This window comes from Protopterus annectens, chromosome 8.part0 (assembly GCF_019279795.1).
Source record: "Protopterus annectens isolate FY-2018-M chromosome 8.part0, PAN1.0, whole genome shotgun sequence".
Classification (NCBI taxonomy): Eukaryota; Metazoa; Chordata; order Ceratodontiformes; family Protopteridae; genus Protopterus; species Protopterus annectens.
This window is the reverse complement of record NC_056741.1, coordinates 1,777,246,287-1,777,265,948: the sequence shown is the minus strand read 5'-3', so window position 1 is coordinate 1,777,265,948 and position 19,662 is coordinate 1,777,246,287.

Below are 19,662 nucleotides of genomic sequence, written 5' to 3'. Positions count from 1 at the left end.
TCCCCCTTCATAAGGGAGGATGTTCAACAGAGCTTGGAAACTACAGACCTATTAGTCTGACTAATGTTATTTGCAAAGCCATGGAAAGAATTATCATGGAAATTATCAGCTAGGACATTGGAGACCTCCAGACACTGGATCCATCACAGCTTGGCTTTGTCAAAGGAAGGTTATGCTTACTGAATCTGGTGGACTTCTTTGAAAAGGTCACTAAGGCAATGGATAAGGGAAAAACATTGCATACTGCCTACCTAGTTCAGGCTATGGCATGTGATACAATACCCCACTTGGGCACTGTCAACCAACATAAGGAACTAGGTATAATCCCCTTTATAACATGCTGGATAGCTAGTTGGCTCACTGATTGGACCAAGGAGGTTAGAGTCAGTGAGGCTACCTCCACAAAAAAGGCCAGTTGCCAGTGGAATCCCCAAGGGATCTGTATTAGCCCTCCTCTTCTTTGACATCTACCTCTTGTATGTCAAAGCCATTATCAAAGAACTCTGGCTAAAGAAGTTCACAGATGACTGCAAACTGATCGCAGTCATTGAATCCCTCCAAGATGAGAACATTCATCAGGAAGTTCTAATACAGACAAAGTCTTGGTGCCAAAGTCATGGCTTAAAACTCAGTACCAAGAAGTTACCTTTGGGATGTCTGTCACCCCATTTAACTATGATTCATTAGTCAGGGATCTGGAAATTCATGTAGATAGTAATCTAACCTTTGACCAACATGTGTCTAAGATAGTAAGAAAAACATTCTATGTTGCTCAACTTATAAGCAAGGATATGGCATCTGGGTCCAGAGACGTCATTATACCATTGTACTTGACCTTCATCAGATCCATAATAGACTATAATGTCCCTCTCAGTGTGTATCTGATCAGACACATGCAGCAACTGGAACATCCATAGTTTCTTTACAAAAAGAGTACAGGGAGTAAACACAATGTCCTGCACTGATCACCTCAAAGCCCTGTCTCTTTACTCGGTATCATAGAGACTTCTGACAGGTGATCTTTGTCTGGTACACAAGGCATCTGTAGACAGTCTTTTGATGACCCTATTGCACATCTGCAAAACAAAGAGCATCAGAATTTCAGAACTACTAGATTAAATACCTGGATTTTCTTGTGACATAAATAGAACATGTTTGAGACATGGATATGTTTCTCAGAGAATTCCTATTCTCTGGAATAGGCTCCCTATCCAAGTGAAGCAGAGTTTCTCCCTATTCCTATTTTAAGTGCAACTTAGACCAATGGATGGGTAATCAGAAATTTATCCCTGGTCTGGCTCCTATGTCTCTAATGGACAGAGGCAGTCATTAAATCACTCCATAATCAAATATAAATCAAATTTATGGATGGCTAGACTAACGAAAACTAGGCTTATAAGGGTCCTAGTGGTCTTTAGTCTAGTATACACCCATGAAAGTATGAACTGTGCTAGATTCATTTTCATCCACCATTGTCAGCAGGTTTTCATCTTGTAAGTCACCATCTTCTGTTTTTATAATGGCATATCTCTCAGAAACACTCAACTCCAACTCCATCCTTTCTTGGCATGCATTGCAATTACACTACGGCCTGTCACAGTAACAGGAAATAGCAGGGTCAGTTCCTTAATTACCTGGTTAAATTTCCCTTAGTAGCAGAAATACCACCTTTAGACTCTACTGAAAAGAGGCCACAAACCTAGTTGGACTAACCCAGTCTACTGTAACAATTGTGCCTTGACTGGCTGTTGACTATGTGATTGAAATGTCTATGTGACTAAAAATGTCAGTGTAGGGTAGGCCATCATGAAGTGTAGTAATTTCTGTCTCCCATACTGTATAATGTGGGAGAGGCAGGCACAGTGTTTAATCCTGTGAAATGTTTCTCAGTAAAGGCTCCTGTATGAAGAGAAAGAGAGCCATGCATGGGGCATTATGAAATACAATGACTCTGTGTATCCGACTATTTGAGTAGAGACCCAGGCACATAGCTGTATCCACCAAACAGCTTTTCATTTCCAGAATTTGTGAGAAGAGACCCAAGTAGTAAATGCATCACTTAATTAAAAATTTTTGTATACAGATTTTTTAAGATGAAAATATTTAAAGTGATTTTTTTTAAATCAATGAGATCTAGTTACATTGTTGTAATGTTTCCCATACTGCAATACTAACCTATACAAAACTATTATTTAATGAATGAGTATTATTGTATTAACAACAAACTACAGTGCAAACTTTAAAAATAAAAAGATGCAAACTTCAGGATTAAATGAAGAAATACAACTTTATTGTGTGAGCTGCATAATTATTTTAGTATTAAGCATTCATCGTTCTGAACATGCTTGTGAGAGTCATTATCTACTTGCATGTTCTAAATCTATGGGTGCATGTTAAATAAAATTCAGAATTCAATACACAGGAGGTTCAGATTCAAAAGTTTACTAGTGTACACCAGGAGGCAAAAAACCATACAAGTACAGAATTTTGTCTAACATGATACAGGAAGTTCACAAGTTTATATAGGTTTAACATTCAAGTTGTTCCCACCTTACTGACGTGATATGTCATGGGGCATCTACATCACTTTAGCTTACAAGCCTCTATTCTTTTAATCAGCTGATGCAGTATGTTTTAAAAAAAAACTTTTCCTCTAGATACAATACGGCCTTGCTATCCAGCTGGTCAGTCATAATGTCTTTCTGTAAAGTTACTTATTCAAGGTTTCATATCAGTTCGAATACAATAGCAGATTCAGTCTTTAACATACATATTTGTTCACTGTTTCACTTTCCTACCAGCTGTGTGTTTATCTCACAAGGACAATTTACTTCATGCAGGAAGAGCAGAAGATTTCATTATTTACAAGGACAAGTTATCTTATCAGGAAGGAGCAGAAGATTTACACATTTAATTTCCTGACCCAGCAGATAATCACTTATGAAAAGCATAAACATTAAGCTTGCTGAGCTGGCAGCTGTCAGGGTCAGGGGTCAAAGCACACTGCAGTTTCAGAAGCTACTTGCATTTACACATGAATTTATCCCTTCTGTTATATGATTAATAGAATAAAATGCATTATAAACTACCTTGCTTTTAAACTAGCATTTCACATATATTTAAATACATATTTTTCTAACAGTGCACCATGCATTTAGGCTATAAAAACTGTCACTGAACCAGATATGCAGTTCAGGAAACAATAAATCCTGTCAAAACCTGTCCTTGAAGTGCATTCACATTCTAACTCACCTCCATCCTTGCCACCCCCACCAGCTCTTTTCCATATGTCTGATGCCTTCTTTAATGCCTGCATGGAATTTCTGTCAATATCTATTCTGGTTCCCCATTCCATGCATCCATTCAATTAGGCAATGACCAAAGTGTTAAATTAGCAGATTAACAAAAATAACGTGGGATAGTTATTTTTTGATTAATTGATAGTTTACCAGCTTGGCAATTAACTAATTACTTCTTAGTTGTGTCCCTATTACAACAAGCACTAATTACAGGTTAATCACCGAGTGATGTAATTAGCCAGCAATTAGTGTCAATTGTAATGCCAACAGAGCTGGAATACAATTAGGCACTGTCAAGACTGTTGAAATTTAATTAGGTAACTGCTGATCTCTTAAAATAATAGCTTAGCAAAGAGGATCATAGGAAGTTACTAGGCTAATGCCCTAGGGCCCTTACAAGCCTTGCCAGGTTCTACCATTATTTCCATGATCAGCATCTATTGCCCCTGTCCAAAAGGGACACAGGTGGAATGCCCAGGGTGAGTTTACGGTTGCTCATCCAATCATCCAGATTGTGTCTGAAAAGGTCCAATGAGGTGCTCTGTTTTACATGAAGTGGGAGTCTGTTCCAAAGGTGTGATAACCTCTGGGAGACAAATCCGTCCCTCCAGCAGGTTCTATTACTGTGACATACCAGGTTAACGTCTTTAGAGTCAGTAACCCGTGTACCATTTGACTTGTGGGTATGCAGCATTTCCAATAAAGCAGGGTCAGAGATTGCTTTATATGCAGGGCAGAGATCACATCTGAGTAGTCTGTATGAAACAGAATAAAGTGGCAGTGATTTCAGATGATCCACATAGGACAGATGCTGAAGACCTTGAATTTTCCTTGTGAGGAAACTTTGTCATCTCCTCAATTGCTGCTGGTGCTTGGAAAGGTACATACCAAAAGTGGTGTTGTACTCAATTATTAGCCTGATGAGGGAACAGTATAGGGAGGTTATAACTTCTTTTTTTTCTGGAGGCAATGCCCTTACTTATGAGATGAGCAATATAGAATGCCCTTCTTACAAATGTGGAGACATGGTGATCAAAGGTAAGGTTACTGTCAATCTGTGTATCCAGGTCTCTCACCACTGAGTGCGTACTTAGGGTGTTGCTATTGATGCGGTAGTTAGCAGGATCATCAATCTTACCAAAAGGGAAGATAATACATTTTTTACATTGAGTTTAAGGCCATGAATTTGGCACCAATTATTTGTTTGTGTAAGACCCTCTTGTAGGATGTTGACGATATTTGGATATTCTTTGACCGTTCCCAGTTTGCAGTCATCAACAAACTTTGTCAGTTATAGATCTTTAGTTTTTGCTTGTACTTCAGAGAAATAGATTCCAAACAGTAGAGGTCCCATGACTGATCCCTGTGGGACACTACTAGTTACAGGTCTGCTGTTGGAGTTGGATTCCCCTCTCTTGATTATATGGGTTCTATCAGTGAGCCAGTTAGTGACCCATCTAATGGTATAAGGGTTGATACCTAGCTGAGTGAGTTTGTCAATGATGCATGAGTGGGGGATAGTATCAAAAGCCTTGGCTAAGTCTAGGTAGGCTGTATGTACAGAATTCCCCTTGTCCATGGCCTTGGGTACTGTCTCAAAGAAGTCCAACAGTTTAACAGGCATGATCTCCCTTTGACAAATCCAAACCAAGTAGGGTCAAATGTTTGGAGATTACTTATATCTTTATTGATATGGCCCATGATGATTCACTCCATGGCCTTGCAGATAAGGCTAGTCAAGCTAATATGTCTATAGTTCCTGGGGTCAGTGGAAGCACCACCTGTGCAAGGGTATAACAGTGGCTGATTTCCATTCAGCTTGGATGAAGCAGGTGTTTATACTATTATTAAAAAGAGTACCCAATGATGTTACTAATTCTTGTTGGAGCCCATATAGGATGCAGCCTAGGATGTTATCAGGTCCCATAGATGCTGTGTTTTTGGCCTTAGAGAGGGTGTTTACGACCTACTCTTTAAAGAAACAAATTAAGGGACAGGTGATACAGATGTCATGGGACATGTGTGGTGGGGACAGGGGAATGAAGTTTTCACAGAACCTGTCAGCCAACAGGTTAGCTATGTCCACAGGCTCAGCATATGTGACATCATTAACTACCAGTTTGGCACAAATCTGGGCCTTTTCTTTTAGGTTACAGATGTAATAAAGAATGCCTTATGGTTGTCCTCAGTTGAGGAATCTAACTTGGATTCATAGTTTGCTTTGGAGGACTTCACAAGAAGTCTTATTTGCTTGTTTAAGCTGAGGAGGGAGTGTTTCCAGTTTAGGGCTCACTCCTTCTTACTCTTAGACAGCGATTTTTCCTCTTATTGTAAAGCCTGCTAATGGCAGTTGACCAGCGGCAAGTTTGCTCTTCCTTGAGGAGCTTGTTTTGGTCCTATTACAATAACTGAGAATATTCAAGAAAGAATTGCACAAGCCTCCATAATGTAGAAGGCAAAAAAAGCAGGCTAGAAACATAGTAAAGAATATTAAAACCATATTCTGTCAGTACTGCAAAAAGCAGAAAGACAAGGATGATGCTGTGGATAAAGTACTTTAAATATGTCATTGTTTAATAAATATACTAAACTGTAAACTATTAATATTTTCAGGCTTATAAAAGAGGTGTTTGTATCCTCTAAGTAAATGGAATGTGTGATGATGCGAGGTATTGCCAGCTATGCCAGGAGACGTAGGACAGTGGATGTATAACATATGCCAGCATAGCTAGCTAGAGTTTTGTAAAGAATTATATGTCTTTTGTATATCAAACTGATTTGTACAGATGCTTGTGTTGAAAATGTATTTATAAAGCTGCTTGTGTTAAAAATGTACCAGCAGTGGGTCCTGCTGAACAGAAGAGAAATACACCTGTATGTCAGACTGTATTGCAACTGTTGTAGCAGAGGATACTGGAAGAAAAAAGGTTAATGTCAGTCCAGCTAACTTTGAAAAATAGTTTGAAATTAAATTACCTGGTTTAGGCCATAAATATTGTATCTTAGAGTTCTGATTGCAGTCAGAGATTAAATGTCGGTCAAAGCCAGGACTAGGAGTCCTACTGTATTGTCCTTAGGGGTGAACTAATTGCTTCCCTGGATGGGTGGATGTTTTGAAATGGTTTTATAGCTTTCGGATGCTATAACACATCTCAGCAAAGCTATGTGTGTATGGTAACACATCTGCACTAAATTCTGGTTCAGTTTCTAGCAAAGGGATAGTGTGAGAACCAGAGTCAGATGACCAGATGTATGTGATGTTATTCTGTAATCCAGCTCTGAAATGATGTTTTAATACTAGATGAGACAGAAGTCTCAGGGCAGTCTGTTTTTGAAACATGACCAAGAAAGAAGACCACTCACCCACTTCATCTTGCCTTGCTCTTGTAAGAAATCAGAGAATTGTAATTCTTTAGATCAGTCAGGAAAATATAGTAAAATTAGTTAAGTACTGTTTTTTCTGTATCTCTGTGAATCTATCCATCTGTGTTATTTTTAATATTTCTTGTGATTGAAACTCTGGTGTTTATTGTAAATAGATATTTAGTATGTTCATGTTCTTTTATTATTTATTATTAAATATATTTAACCTTTTTATTGTGGCTGGTCTTTTAGAGAATATTTTAACCTTTGAGAGTACTAATAGTTATTTGGTGACACTGTGTCCAGTCCTGAAAGCCTTGCTGCATTGGTCAAACACTACCATTTGTATTAGCATTAATTCTACTCAATATAATTGAGTACCCTTGTAAGAACTGTAGAGTAACTGGCTTTGGAGTGTTCTGGTGGCAGTACTTACCTTATAGTCTAGGCAGAAGGGGGCATAGCTGGTAAATCTGTGCCAACCTTTCCCAGGTGTGTGTTTGTGTGTGTGTGTGTGTGTGTGTGTGTGTGTGTGTGTGTGTGTGTGTGTGTGTGTGTGTGTGTGTGTGTGTGTGAATATCAAATCTCAGAGACAGCATGTGTCAGCTATTTGGAGCAGGGATATGGAGTACTGGGTGCACAGATAGGGTAGTGGAGGACATGGCTTGAAATGTTTGGCTGAGGACTCATCTCTATAGCTGTGTCAATGAGGAGTCTTATTGGGGGCCTAAAGAGAGAGCGAGAGAGGGGGAAATCTAGCCCCTGGACTGAATGTATTCCCCGTGTGATGTTAAGGGAAATTATGATTGGTGTAGAGAGCTGCATCTGGAAATACTGTGTGTATCTATTTTTGTTCCAAGAGAACATCCCTCACTAGTGTCGGTGGTAAGGATTTAGGCTCCTTGATTACTGGGCCAGAGCAGAGATGTCATAGAATGAAAAACATTTTAACATAAGTGTTAATGAGCTGGTATATTATTTGCAATTACATTTTTAGCTGAACAAGTATGACTTTTATGATTCTTAGATAATAATTTTCCATGCTGTATTGACTTTGGAAATTATGTGACAAAGAGGACACTGCCCACCACTGATGTCACCGACATAATGTTTTGAAGTGAGCTAGGCAGCTCCTCTGTATAACTGAGGAAGGAATACTAAGGGGATCTTCAGAAACATTCACTGCACTGCAGCACAGTTTTAAATATCATTGAGCCTGTAGTGTAGTACAACCCATAACTGCTAGTTATGCATTAGGACTGGCATAGTAACAAAAGGGCTACTTAATAAATTTGCACAGTTGCATTACTGGCAGTAGTAGCCTTACAAAACCAAAGTGAAGGGGCCACGCTAATACACATCACATCATCAGTGTCACAAGAAATCAAAGGAAGAATTCTCAGGGCTATGTGTGCTTACACATGCAATGAAGTGACTCGGTGTTACAATCTGTTCACTGTCAGCAGACCAAAGAGAGCAAGCAGAGTGATAAAGGAAGGACATCCACACTTATGTCATCTTTATGGTTTTACAGGTTCTATTGGTGGAAATGCCAGCATTAGGGGATGGCACTTGCTCACCCCACATTAAGAAAAGCTAGCTGCATTGAAATTAAACCAGGTTCTTGACGCTAAGCACAATTAGTTTTGGCATGTTCATCTTTGAGCTTGCTGCCAGAAAATGCCTTGAAAACCTTGCTTGTGAGGGCCTGAAAAAGTCACGCTCAAGCTACATTTTAGCCCAGTATTAAGCTATGGGTTGAAATAGGTCAACTCCATAGAATTTCTGTAGTTCAACTTTTGGCCATGGAACTGATGTCAGTGTCAAAAGGTCTGACCAGTCAAATACGGAGGTCGGCAATGATACTATTAACTTTGAAGAAAATAAATAATAAGATGGTGAGTTTCCCAAAGTCTGAACAGGGCTGGTGAGAGGGACATTGGTCAAAAACAATATAGTTCAATCCAATTCAGTTCAACAGTAAAGTTATGGCTTATCAAAATTAATGATAGGATAGCTTCCTCTCCCACCATCAGCTGTCAAAGTTTGGAGAAACGTCTAATTTCATAAAAAGTCAATGAAAATGTAATATGAAACATGTCTCCTTAGTTCTTACAGAATTCTTCCTTCTTCCATGTCTTCTGACACCTTTTAAAGAAGAGTTGCCACTTGATATTGAGACATACCAGCTATGATAGACACCCTGGAGCTAGAAGGCCTATTATATTTAGAATTATCATTTTTGCAAGCCTGGAAATTTCACATATCCAGCTTCATTGCCTTATTAATCCTCATTCTTTCCAGCACTCCCCCTCTAAAAAAAAAATATAGTCAGTGTTCCTGCAACCTGTTAGTTGAGCTGCTATTCAATCACAATGTTTCTCAGTGTTACTGATATTTTATTTTTCTTTTGGTTGCAGTCACAGTTCATTGTTTCTTCATGTTGACAATCTATCAAAAGGACAATAATAATGGCTGAGGTGGCATGCTACTGCATCTGTGCCTGTATCTGGGGGTGCATGTGCACATATACAGATCCATTGTCATGATTCAATGTGGCACATAGGAGTTGGTGACATTACAAGAGAAGCAGACCTCCATATATTACTCTCTGTTCAGACATGACATGCAGTGCTTACCAAATGACCAACTTCCTCAGCTTCCACCAGGTGGCAGTAGCTCAACTCCTACAGCAAATATTTCTCTAGAAACAAAGAGAAAGTCTTGCGGCTCTTCCCTGACAGCATACACTCTGCATATTCAAGGGTTATTGTCATTGCCTTTCTTGCATGTAACTGTTTTTAACATTTTTATTTTATTTTATTTTACATTTTATTTTATTTTACATTTGTTAACCGGGCTAGTCTAGCTGGATATATGTCCATTTTCAGTAGAGGCCCGAGGAGAAAAGCTCCACACATACTAAATTTCAAAGGGACAATTTACAGAATAAAAAATTAAGTACAAAATGAATATACATTTAGTAACATGAAACAAACAAAAAAAATACACGAAATACCTAAGGAACATACTATAAAATAGTTGTTCAGTAAAAGCATTACACAAAGTCAGGATTAGCAACATGGTTTCAATAAAATGTTGAAGAGAATAAGTAGAACAGGAGATAAGAAGGGAATACAAAGGAGGAAGAGGGAAAGAAGCAATAGTCTAGAGAGGAGAAGGGTAAGAATGTGTACGAGAGGACAGGGGAGAGAAAAAGGAGGAGTAGGTTAGAGCATTAGAGGAGAGCAACAGGGCAATAAGAAGAAGGAATAAGTATATTTACTAAGTAAAGTGTAAAGTTCTAGTGGAGAAGGGGAAAGAAGAGATTGGATTAGTCAGGAGTCCTACAGGAACAGAGCCAGTGATTTTGGAAATACAGTTTGATTTTTTGTTTGAACAGAGGTAAGGAGGAGGTTAGAGTGATATCAGTGGGTAGCTGATTCCATATCCTTCCTATAGTATTAGTGAACAGAGAGTCACCAGCTAGGTTATGGGACTTTACAGATTTGGTCATGAGTTTGGAAGAAGATCGAAGGGAGGTAAGATTATTGTAAGGGATTAAAAGTTGAGAAAGTATAGGGGTATTATAAGGTTGGTAAAGTACCTTGTGAGCAATGGTAAGTTGTGAGATCAAAAGAAAGTTTTGTAGCTCAAGCCAGCCTAGGAGTTTTAGGTTGTGACAGTGGTGTGTTTTGAAAGGGTTGCTGGTGGCAAATCGGGCAATACTATTGTAACAAGTTGCTAGTTTATTTAGGTTGGCCTTCTTAAGGTTAGTGAAGATAGGTGAGGCATAGAAGAGAGTAGATATAAGATGGGAGTGGGCAATAGTAGCTCTGGTAGAAGGTGTGAGAAAAGGTTTGATACGGTATAATGATCCTATTTTTTTATTAACAGTTTTGATGGTGTTATTGATGTGTTGATCAAAAGTAAGATTTGTTATAAGATAAGTTATAAGATAACATGATTCCTTCCTTTCTTTTGCAGATTTGAGAATTTGCCCTCATAATAAATTTAACAGATCTTCAAAATCTAGAAGATACTATTGCATATTATGCTGTGCCACCCCTCCAGAAGATTAAAACTGGATATATGTATGAATCAACTGGTAATGTTTTATGAAGAAAGAAAACTGTTAAACTACTAAATCTGTTTAACCAAAGTTCATTTCCTAGGTTTCCAGCCTGCATTAGCTTTATCTTCATAAATAAGTCATATTGCATGTGTTTTACTTAGTTGCTCTAAGTCTATGAATGCACAACATTTTCAGTACTTCTCTGCAAAGAAATAAACTTTAAGTCATTCATACCTGTAGGCAGTTAGTTAACAAGGTGTCAAATTCCTGACTCTAACAGGCTGGACAGGATTTATTTGGAGCTCAGAGATGCAATGATCTTACAACTGAGAAAATTATTTTAAAACAAAGAAGTAAAGTAAATACTTTCCTTACTTTTTCAGGTAAATACATTTTTCTCACATTTACACTTAATTGTGGCACTGTATGGCACAAACTTAGTGCCATAATTAGGTTACATTAAAATAATAAGTGCAATCTGTCTTTCTGGTATTCTATATGCTGTCTAGATAAGATAGCGTGCAGAACAAGCACTGCAGGCATGAAAGGGAATATAATATTGACTCGCTATCCATGAATAAATAGAGTAATCAAGTGCATTACATCACATAACTTTAATTTATATAGAAATACTCAAATCCACTAAACATAAAGACAAAATAATCCTTAAAATATCAAAATCTAGTATAACTGAAGTGTCACTGTCGCTATAACAATGAGAAATTGGGTAGTCAGCTACATTCAATTATTTGTGAACTGACATTTAAAGATAATCCACAAATGTATTTTAAAAACAAAACTCATAAAATATATTTGCAGATGATCTTTTTAAAATATGATCTTCAAAAGTCTAATTCATGGATAAAAGAATGTAGTTGTCTGTCCTATTTCACATTGTTATGGTGACAATGACAATTCAGTAATACTAGATTATCAAATTATAAGAATTATTTTGTCTTTATTTTTAGTAGAGTTGAGAATTTTTACCTAACTTTTATTAAGTTATGTTTCAAAGTACTTGATTTATTCACATCTGAAAAGTCAATACTGTGTTTCATTTCATGCATGCAGTGCTTAGTAAATTGGCTGCCTTATTGCTTTCAAATCTTAACCATTGCTTTATAAAAAAACAATGCTTTGTTTTTAATAATTAGCTTAAAAATTAACTTTGAATTAATTCCAAAATATGGAAGCACACTTCCTTCTTTCTTGCTCTATTTATACCTACAGGCAGCCCATATTTATATAATTTAATGAGCGTCTTTAAGTGATAAGAACTGGCAAAAGAAAAAGAAAAAATCAAAATATGAATGTTATTATTATTATTATTACTATTAATTATATTATCATTTACTGGCCATTATTACTATTCACTGGCTTTACTATTATTATTATTATTATTATTTTATGTACTATTTACTGGCTGGAAGATTCAAATTGCTTCTAAAAACATCTGGAAATACAAAGTTGATATAAGTATTTTTTTGCACTTTCTTCTGTTTCAGTGATATTTAACAATTCTATGTTACATTTACTTTGTTTAATTTATCATTGTTTCTCAGCCTGCATTTGTTAAAGAAATTCCATCTGCTTGTTATTGTACTGCACTTAGATTGTTGTTTTAAAAGTATTCTGCAAATGCTGTTCTGAGTTTACCAAAATATTTCTACATTTTGCAAAGTTTTTGTGTGTTGTGAACATTTCTCAAGATTACTTCCAAGGATTCTTGATATTGCAGGAACCCTTACTTCTGCTCAAAGCTATGTCTCCATTTTATTTAGGTGGGAACTACTGGTCAATAGCTTTTGTGTTTTTGTCTGATTGGCCTGCGGCATTAACTTTAGAAAAGTCTTTCATCTTGCTGGTGTAAAAGAATTACATTTTGTAAGATTCTACTCTTTTACTCAGATCTTCCTTTGGCCTGGCTGTTCACTTGTGGCTGCAAGATTTGGATTGCTTCTAAAACCATCTGGAAATACAAAGCAGATATAAGTATATGTTTTGCACTTGCTCTAACAGTTTTATAAGATCATAGGATCATAAGAAGTTACTAGTCTATTGGCCCTGAGGCCCTTATAAGCCTAGCCAAGGGTTTAGCCCATGTTTAGACAAGTCAGCACCCACAGCCCCTGTCCAGCAGAGACACAGGTGGAATCCCAGTGGTGTATTTTCTGTTTCCCATCCAGTTATCCAGGTTGCACATAAAAAGGGATAATGAAGTACTCTGCTTGATGTGGAGAAGGAGTCTATTCCACAGATGAGGAAGTCTCTGGGACACGTATCTGCCCCATCAAGTTCTATGTGATGTTTAACAGCTCTTTGCAAAATGTATTTATTATGTTGAATTTATTACTGTTTTTCTGCCTGCACTTGTTAAAGAAACTCCATCTGCTTGTTACTGTACTGATGTTAGATTGTTGTTTTAACAGTATTCTGTAAAAGCTGTACTGAGTTTGTCAAAATATTTCTAAATTTTGCGAAGTTTTGTGTTATGAACATTTATAAGGGTTAGTGAATATATTTCCAGGATTCTTGATATTGCAGGAATCCTTACTTATGTTCTGGTCTCTGTCTCCATTTTATTTTTCCCATCCACCTGACCTACTGTTGTTGTATTCTCAAAACTTTGTGGCTTTTGAGTTGCTTGCCTCTACTATAAATTGAATATTGCGCACTACTCCTAGTCCCATTACATCAGCTCATTCTACTGAGTACAGTGAGAACATTTGGGAAGCTCCCCTTAGTTTCTTAGCCTTGAATTATCTTCTGTTTCTTCCCTTTCTACTTAACTGAAAAAAAAATTGCACTTTGTGTCTTTTCCTACTTTATTTTGCTTTTGCTGCTTGTTCTTAAAAGTGTTCAATTGCATTTATTCTGCTGATTTTTTTTTTACTGCTTGTTAGTAGCCTGATTAAATTGTAATTGTTATTTTAGCCTATTGGTTTTGGTTTAAGGACTTGGGGCTCAAGCCAGTTATTTTACATTAAGAAGGTTTGTGGTCTACACTCTTGTGGAAGGAGATGGTAGACTCTACCCTTCTGAGCTGGCAATTGATGGGTGAAGGCTTATTGTGCCTGTTGTTCTAAGTGTATTTGTTCCTGTTTAAGCACTTGGGTTCCAAACCAGTTATTTTACATGAGGACGATTTCTGATCTAAACTCTTGTGGCAGGAGAAGATAGCCTACACCCTTCTAAGCTGGGAATTGCTGGTTAAAGGCTTAATGTGTCTGTTATTCTGAAACTGTCTTATTTCTAGTTTAAGCACTTGGGCATACCAAACCAGTTATTTTATATTAGGAAGGTTTGTGGTCTAGACTCTTGTGACAGAAGAGTGTGGCATACACCCTTCTAAGCTGCGAATTGCTGGTGAAGGCTTATTGTGCCTGTTATTCTAAATGTCTTTGTTCTGGTTTAAGCACTTGGATTCCAAACCAGTGATTTTACATTAGGAAGATTTGTGGTCTAAGCTCTTGTGGCAGGAGATGATAGCCTACACCCTTCTAAGCTGGAAATTGCTGGATGAAGGCTTATTTTGTCTGTTATTTTGAAATGTCTTAGTTCTAGCTTAAACATTTGGGCTCCAAAATGACTAGTTTTAAATTAGGAAGGTTTGTGGACTAGACTCTTGTGGCGAGAGAGTGTGGCCTGCACCTTTCTAAACTGGGAATTGCTGGTGAAGGCTTATTGTGCCTGTTATCCTTAGTGAGTTGTTTCTGGTGTAAGCTCTTGAGTTCTAGACCAGTTATTTCACACTAGGAAGGTTTGTGGTTTATACTCTTGTGGGAGGTTTCTACTTAACTGCCACTTAATTTAAACTACTTTTGCTGTTGTGACTGTGATTTTCTGCACTTTGAATTTCCAGTACTTCTGTATGTTATAGCATAAACTAGATTCAGGCTTGCTAAGTCTAGACTGAATCTAGACCATTTGTTATCATTTGAACACTAAAACCAGCTGAAAAGTAAGTATTTTTAAAGCCTCATTGCACTTCGAGAACAGTATTCTACTGAATTACTGCTTTATTTACTGTTTTTTGCTGTTATGACTGTGATTTTTATGCACTTTGAATTTCTAGTACTTCTGCATTTTATAGCATAGGCTAGATTCAGACTTGCTGAATCTAGACTATTTGGTATCACTTGAGCACTAAAACCAGCTCTTCACTGAGATACTGAAAGATCTGAGGCATCCGTTGCTTCCAGCTAACTATAAGTACCTATTTTTGCTCTTATATTGCACTTTCAATTTTTATTTGCATTCTACTGTCTGTTTGAATTGTCTGAACTGATTTTTGACACATTTTACTGTATACTGTACTAGTTCAGCTGCAGCATAGCCCAGTTCCAGGTTTGCTGTTTCTGAGTCTGTTTTGTAACTTCTGACCATCAAATCTAAGCCATCTTTGTTGGAGAAGGCCCTTCTGCACACTTGTGAGTGGTGAGTACTGTCTTTGTCCATCTAATTGAGAGTGATTGGACTAGAGCTCAGAGAGAGTGCCCTTATTGGCAAGTTTTGGTTAAAAAGGCTATTTCTTGTTTTACTGAAGCCTTGAATTTGCACTTGTTTGTGTTTAACGCACCATTGTGCATTGCAGTGTAGTGGTGGTTACTGTTGGTGGTTATAGACGCAAACATTTTGCGTGTTACATTTTCCATTAGCACTTTGCTTGTGTTCCTCCAGAGGTTTTTCATGACCCTGTTCTACTGGCAGGTGGAACACTAAGCCTAGCCTCATAAATACCAACCCACCTCTCACCCACTAGCCATTCCCAAGTGTGACCTCTTTTCCTGACCATTTAAATTTATGTTACACTATGGACGGACAATTTCCCACAGTTTCTCCAGCCAGCTTGGTTGACATGGGCATCCTGAGGCACTTCACTGACTACCCTCTACTTGTAGTCCACAGACACGCAACATGTGAGAGATGCAGCTGTATTAAGAACCTTGAATCCCTGCTCTCTCACACACCTGTCAGTACATATGACAACGAGCGGTTTGTCAACATGCACACTTCACCTCCTACTCCACCCAAACCCACATCACACATACCTACATATGTGGAGGTCCTCACCAGAAACATACCTAAACACCAGAGACCTCTCAAACACAAACACAAGCATGCTGCATGTAATACAACCTCTGCAGAACACAATGCACATAAGAGCTCATGCGCCAGAATCTCACTTGTCATGTCCTTAAGGAAAAACACAAAACCAAACATATTAGTCATAGGTGATTCCATAGTGAGACACACAGATGTCCCTCTCACCAGGCTGGATAAGGAAAAGTTCATGGTCAGCTGTCTGTCAGGTGCTGGGATCCACCATATCACACATGCACTCAAGTCTTTCAACAGCAGGTACTGTTATGACTCCATCATAGTCCATGTTGGTGTGAATGACTTGAGACGTACCTCTCTGGACTATATGAAGACAGACATGACTGAGCTCTCAGACTATGTGTCTCAGGCAGTTATGTCCTTAGCTTTAAGCAGCATTTTACCTTCACTTAGGATGATGCTTCAATACAAACAGAAATGACTGACTTAAATAATTGGCTTAGTTTCTGGTGTCATTCTAAGGCAATCTAGTATCTGTCAGCCTGGGATGACATGATTGACATACTTCGATGCTTTGCCAGAGATTGTTTTCATCTATCAACCCTGAAAATTCAGCTACTGGCTAATGCTCTTGCCACCCCTATAGTGCCTTTTCTAGGCAGTGTCTCAAGCAAAAAATTCCCAATATAAAATCTCCTTCTAAGGACAACCTCAAGGTTATGCTGCTAAATGCTAGGAGTCTTAACATGAAACTGCACTCACTGGAAGCAGTCATTTGTGCAGTCACAGAGACCTGGTTCAAGGCTGTGGAGAGCACCCCAACTATACCAGGTTATACCTCTTTCCACACATTCAGACCACAAACTGAAGGTGTGAAAACTAAAGAACGTGGCATATCAATATTCCTTAAAGATAAATACACCCCCAGACTGGTTAAACAGTATGATTCCCTGGAGTTACTTCAAGTGCAAGTAACTGTTGGTAGGACACCTATTCAAGTCATTACCAGCTACAGGACCCCCTCCATGAATCAGGACACCCAATCTGCCTATTTGTATCTACGTGAGTTTATCAAGATACATTCAAACACCATGGTTTTGGGCAACTTTAACTACCCATCCATTGACTGGGTAAATTACTCATGCTCAAACTCACCTGCCCAAAGGTTCCTTGACTTTGTTAACTCCAATGCCCTAAACCAGCTGGTTGACACCCCCACAAGGTGTGCCAACATCCTGGATCTGGTGCTTACCAATATGGAGGACCACTGTAGCACCCCCACTGTGAGGTCTTCCTTGGTGAGATCTGACCATATATCAGTCTCATTCGAAGTAACTATCATATCTGAACCACACCCCAGCAGCAACTTAACTAAAAAAACTTCTCCAAACTGGATTATAACCTCTTACAGGATAGTATAAATAGCTTCACTGCACCACCCCCTTGGATGGAACTGACAAGTATGCTGAGTTCTACACCAATATTTATTACAAACACCTGTATAACTGCATTGACTCAGCCATACCTGATAGATCCAAAACAAGCTCCTCAAGGAAGACCAAACCTGCCTGGTGGACAACTGCCATTAACAGACTTTACACTAAGAGGAAGAAATTGCTGTCTAAGAGTAAGAGGGAGTGAGCCCTAAACTGCAAACACTCCCTCCTCAGCTTAAACAAGCAAATAAGACTTCAAGCAAACTACAAATCCAGATTAGCTTCCTCAACTAAGGACAACCATAAGGTGTTCTTTAGTTGCATCCATAACCTAAAAGGAAAGGCCCAGATTTGTGCCAAACTGGTAGTTAATGATACCACAAATACTGAGCCTGTGGACATGGCTAACCTGTTAGCTGGCAGGTTCTGTGAAAACTTCACTCACCTGTACCTGCCATCCCTACCACCTGTCTTGTACCTTGTATCTCTAAAAAAGCATGTCATAAATGCCCTCTCTAAGGCCAAAAACACAGCATCTATGGGATCTGATAATATTCCAGGCTGTGTCCTACATGGGCTCTAACAAGAATTAGCAACACCATTGGGTACTCTTTTCAATCATAGGCTAAGAACCGGCTTCATCCCAGCTGAATGGAAAATGGCCACTGTTATTCCCTTGTACAAAGATGATGCTTCCACTGACCCTGGGAACTATAGACCTATTAGCCTGACTAGCCTTAGCTGCAAGGCCACAGAGAGAATAATCATGGATCTTATCAACAACGATATATGTAATCTCCAAATACTTGACCCTACATAGTTTGGATTTGTCAAAGAGAGATCAGGCCTGGTAAACCTGGTGGACATCTTCAAGATAGTCACCAATAATGACTTATATAGATATAGCTATATTGAATTATTGGAATGTAAATTCATAAAACATGAAATCTTTGATGCCAGCATTCTGAAATTGTACACACTAAAAAAAACTCAAAACATCTAAACTAAAACTGATCACAAAAGGAGCATAGTTTCTTTTTAAAACTGGAACACCAAAAACCCCACCATACTTTCAGATCAAATTTGTGTTATGGAAAGGGTTAGGCTTAGGGTTAGCAGGTTTTAATAAGATGGATGGAGGATGGCTTTTTTCTCCCCTATCACTTCTTCAACCACTGTGTACTTTACCATTCAAAAATCCTTTATGTAAGACAGCCATTAATCTAGACACTTTGGACCCACAAAAGCAAGCACATAACAAACCAACCACACTACACTACAACTGTGTCCTCATTTAATCCTACCCTAAACCCTAACCTGCCTCTGCTTGCACATATTCTCCTACTACCAGGACCTTCAGAATATTTTAAATGTTTCAGCATTACTTTCCCAAATCCACATTTAACTTTAACACAAACATTCCACATTCTTTTCATTCAAAATGTTAACATTTTTGTTGACTAAAACAATTGACCACATTTCACAGTCATTCACTATTTTGATCAGCAACCAGTCTGACAGAGTGAATGACACCAAGATACACATACATAAATACACAGACACACATATGTGTGGGTCCCCTTCAGTCTATTGATATGTGGGGACCGTATGATCGATATTCTGAAATGTTGTACTGTTTGTACTAAGACTGTGATACAGTGGGGACTAGAGAAATCACCTCTCTATGCTACTACAATGTGTTCTCAGAGTTGGAATGCATTATTAGCAGGGAGTGCAGAGAGTGCAGGTGGACAAGTCTCCTTGTAAAAAGATAGTTTTAGTACTTCTATATTTTTTGACATTACAAAATGTCAGTCGTATATTCGTATATTCTCAACCACATGGAGGTCAGCATTCTCAAACACTGATGTTGTGAAATAGATCCATACACACACACACACACACACACACACATATATATATATATATATATATATATATATATACATACATATATATATATATATATATATATATGTAAAATATATTTTCTTATTATTTGCCCTTGTTTTCTAGGAAAATGCAACTGGTAAAAACTTTTTTCAGTGGAGGTCCAGTGATAAAAGTATGCATTTGAAAGAGCTAACAGTCAAATGTACAATAAAAAACTTAAGACTATATAACTTAAAAGGTGATCACCATGTTATAAACACTATATAGTAACGACTGAATATTATGTTCAAACACACCTATTAAACTTACCATGTACAACAAGAAAAAGTCACACACATCAGTAGAAGATTCAGCACTATTTTGCAGTATAAGTACATACTCCCGATGCAATTTTAGCACACAGATAGCAAATAAGACATATACATGTTTTATCCAAACACTTGAGACCAGTAACCAGATTGCAAAGTGTAAGAATTCTGTGATATTTCTTTTATTTTTGACTGCATAAGGAAAGGACTTGTTTATGGGACTGGTA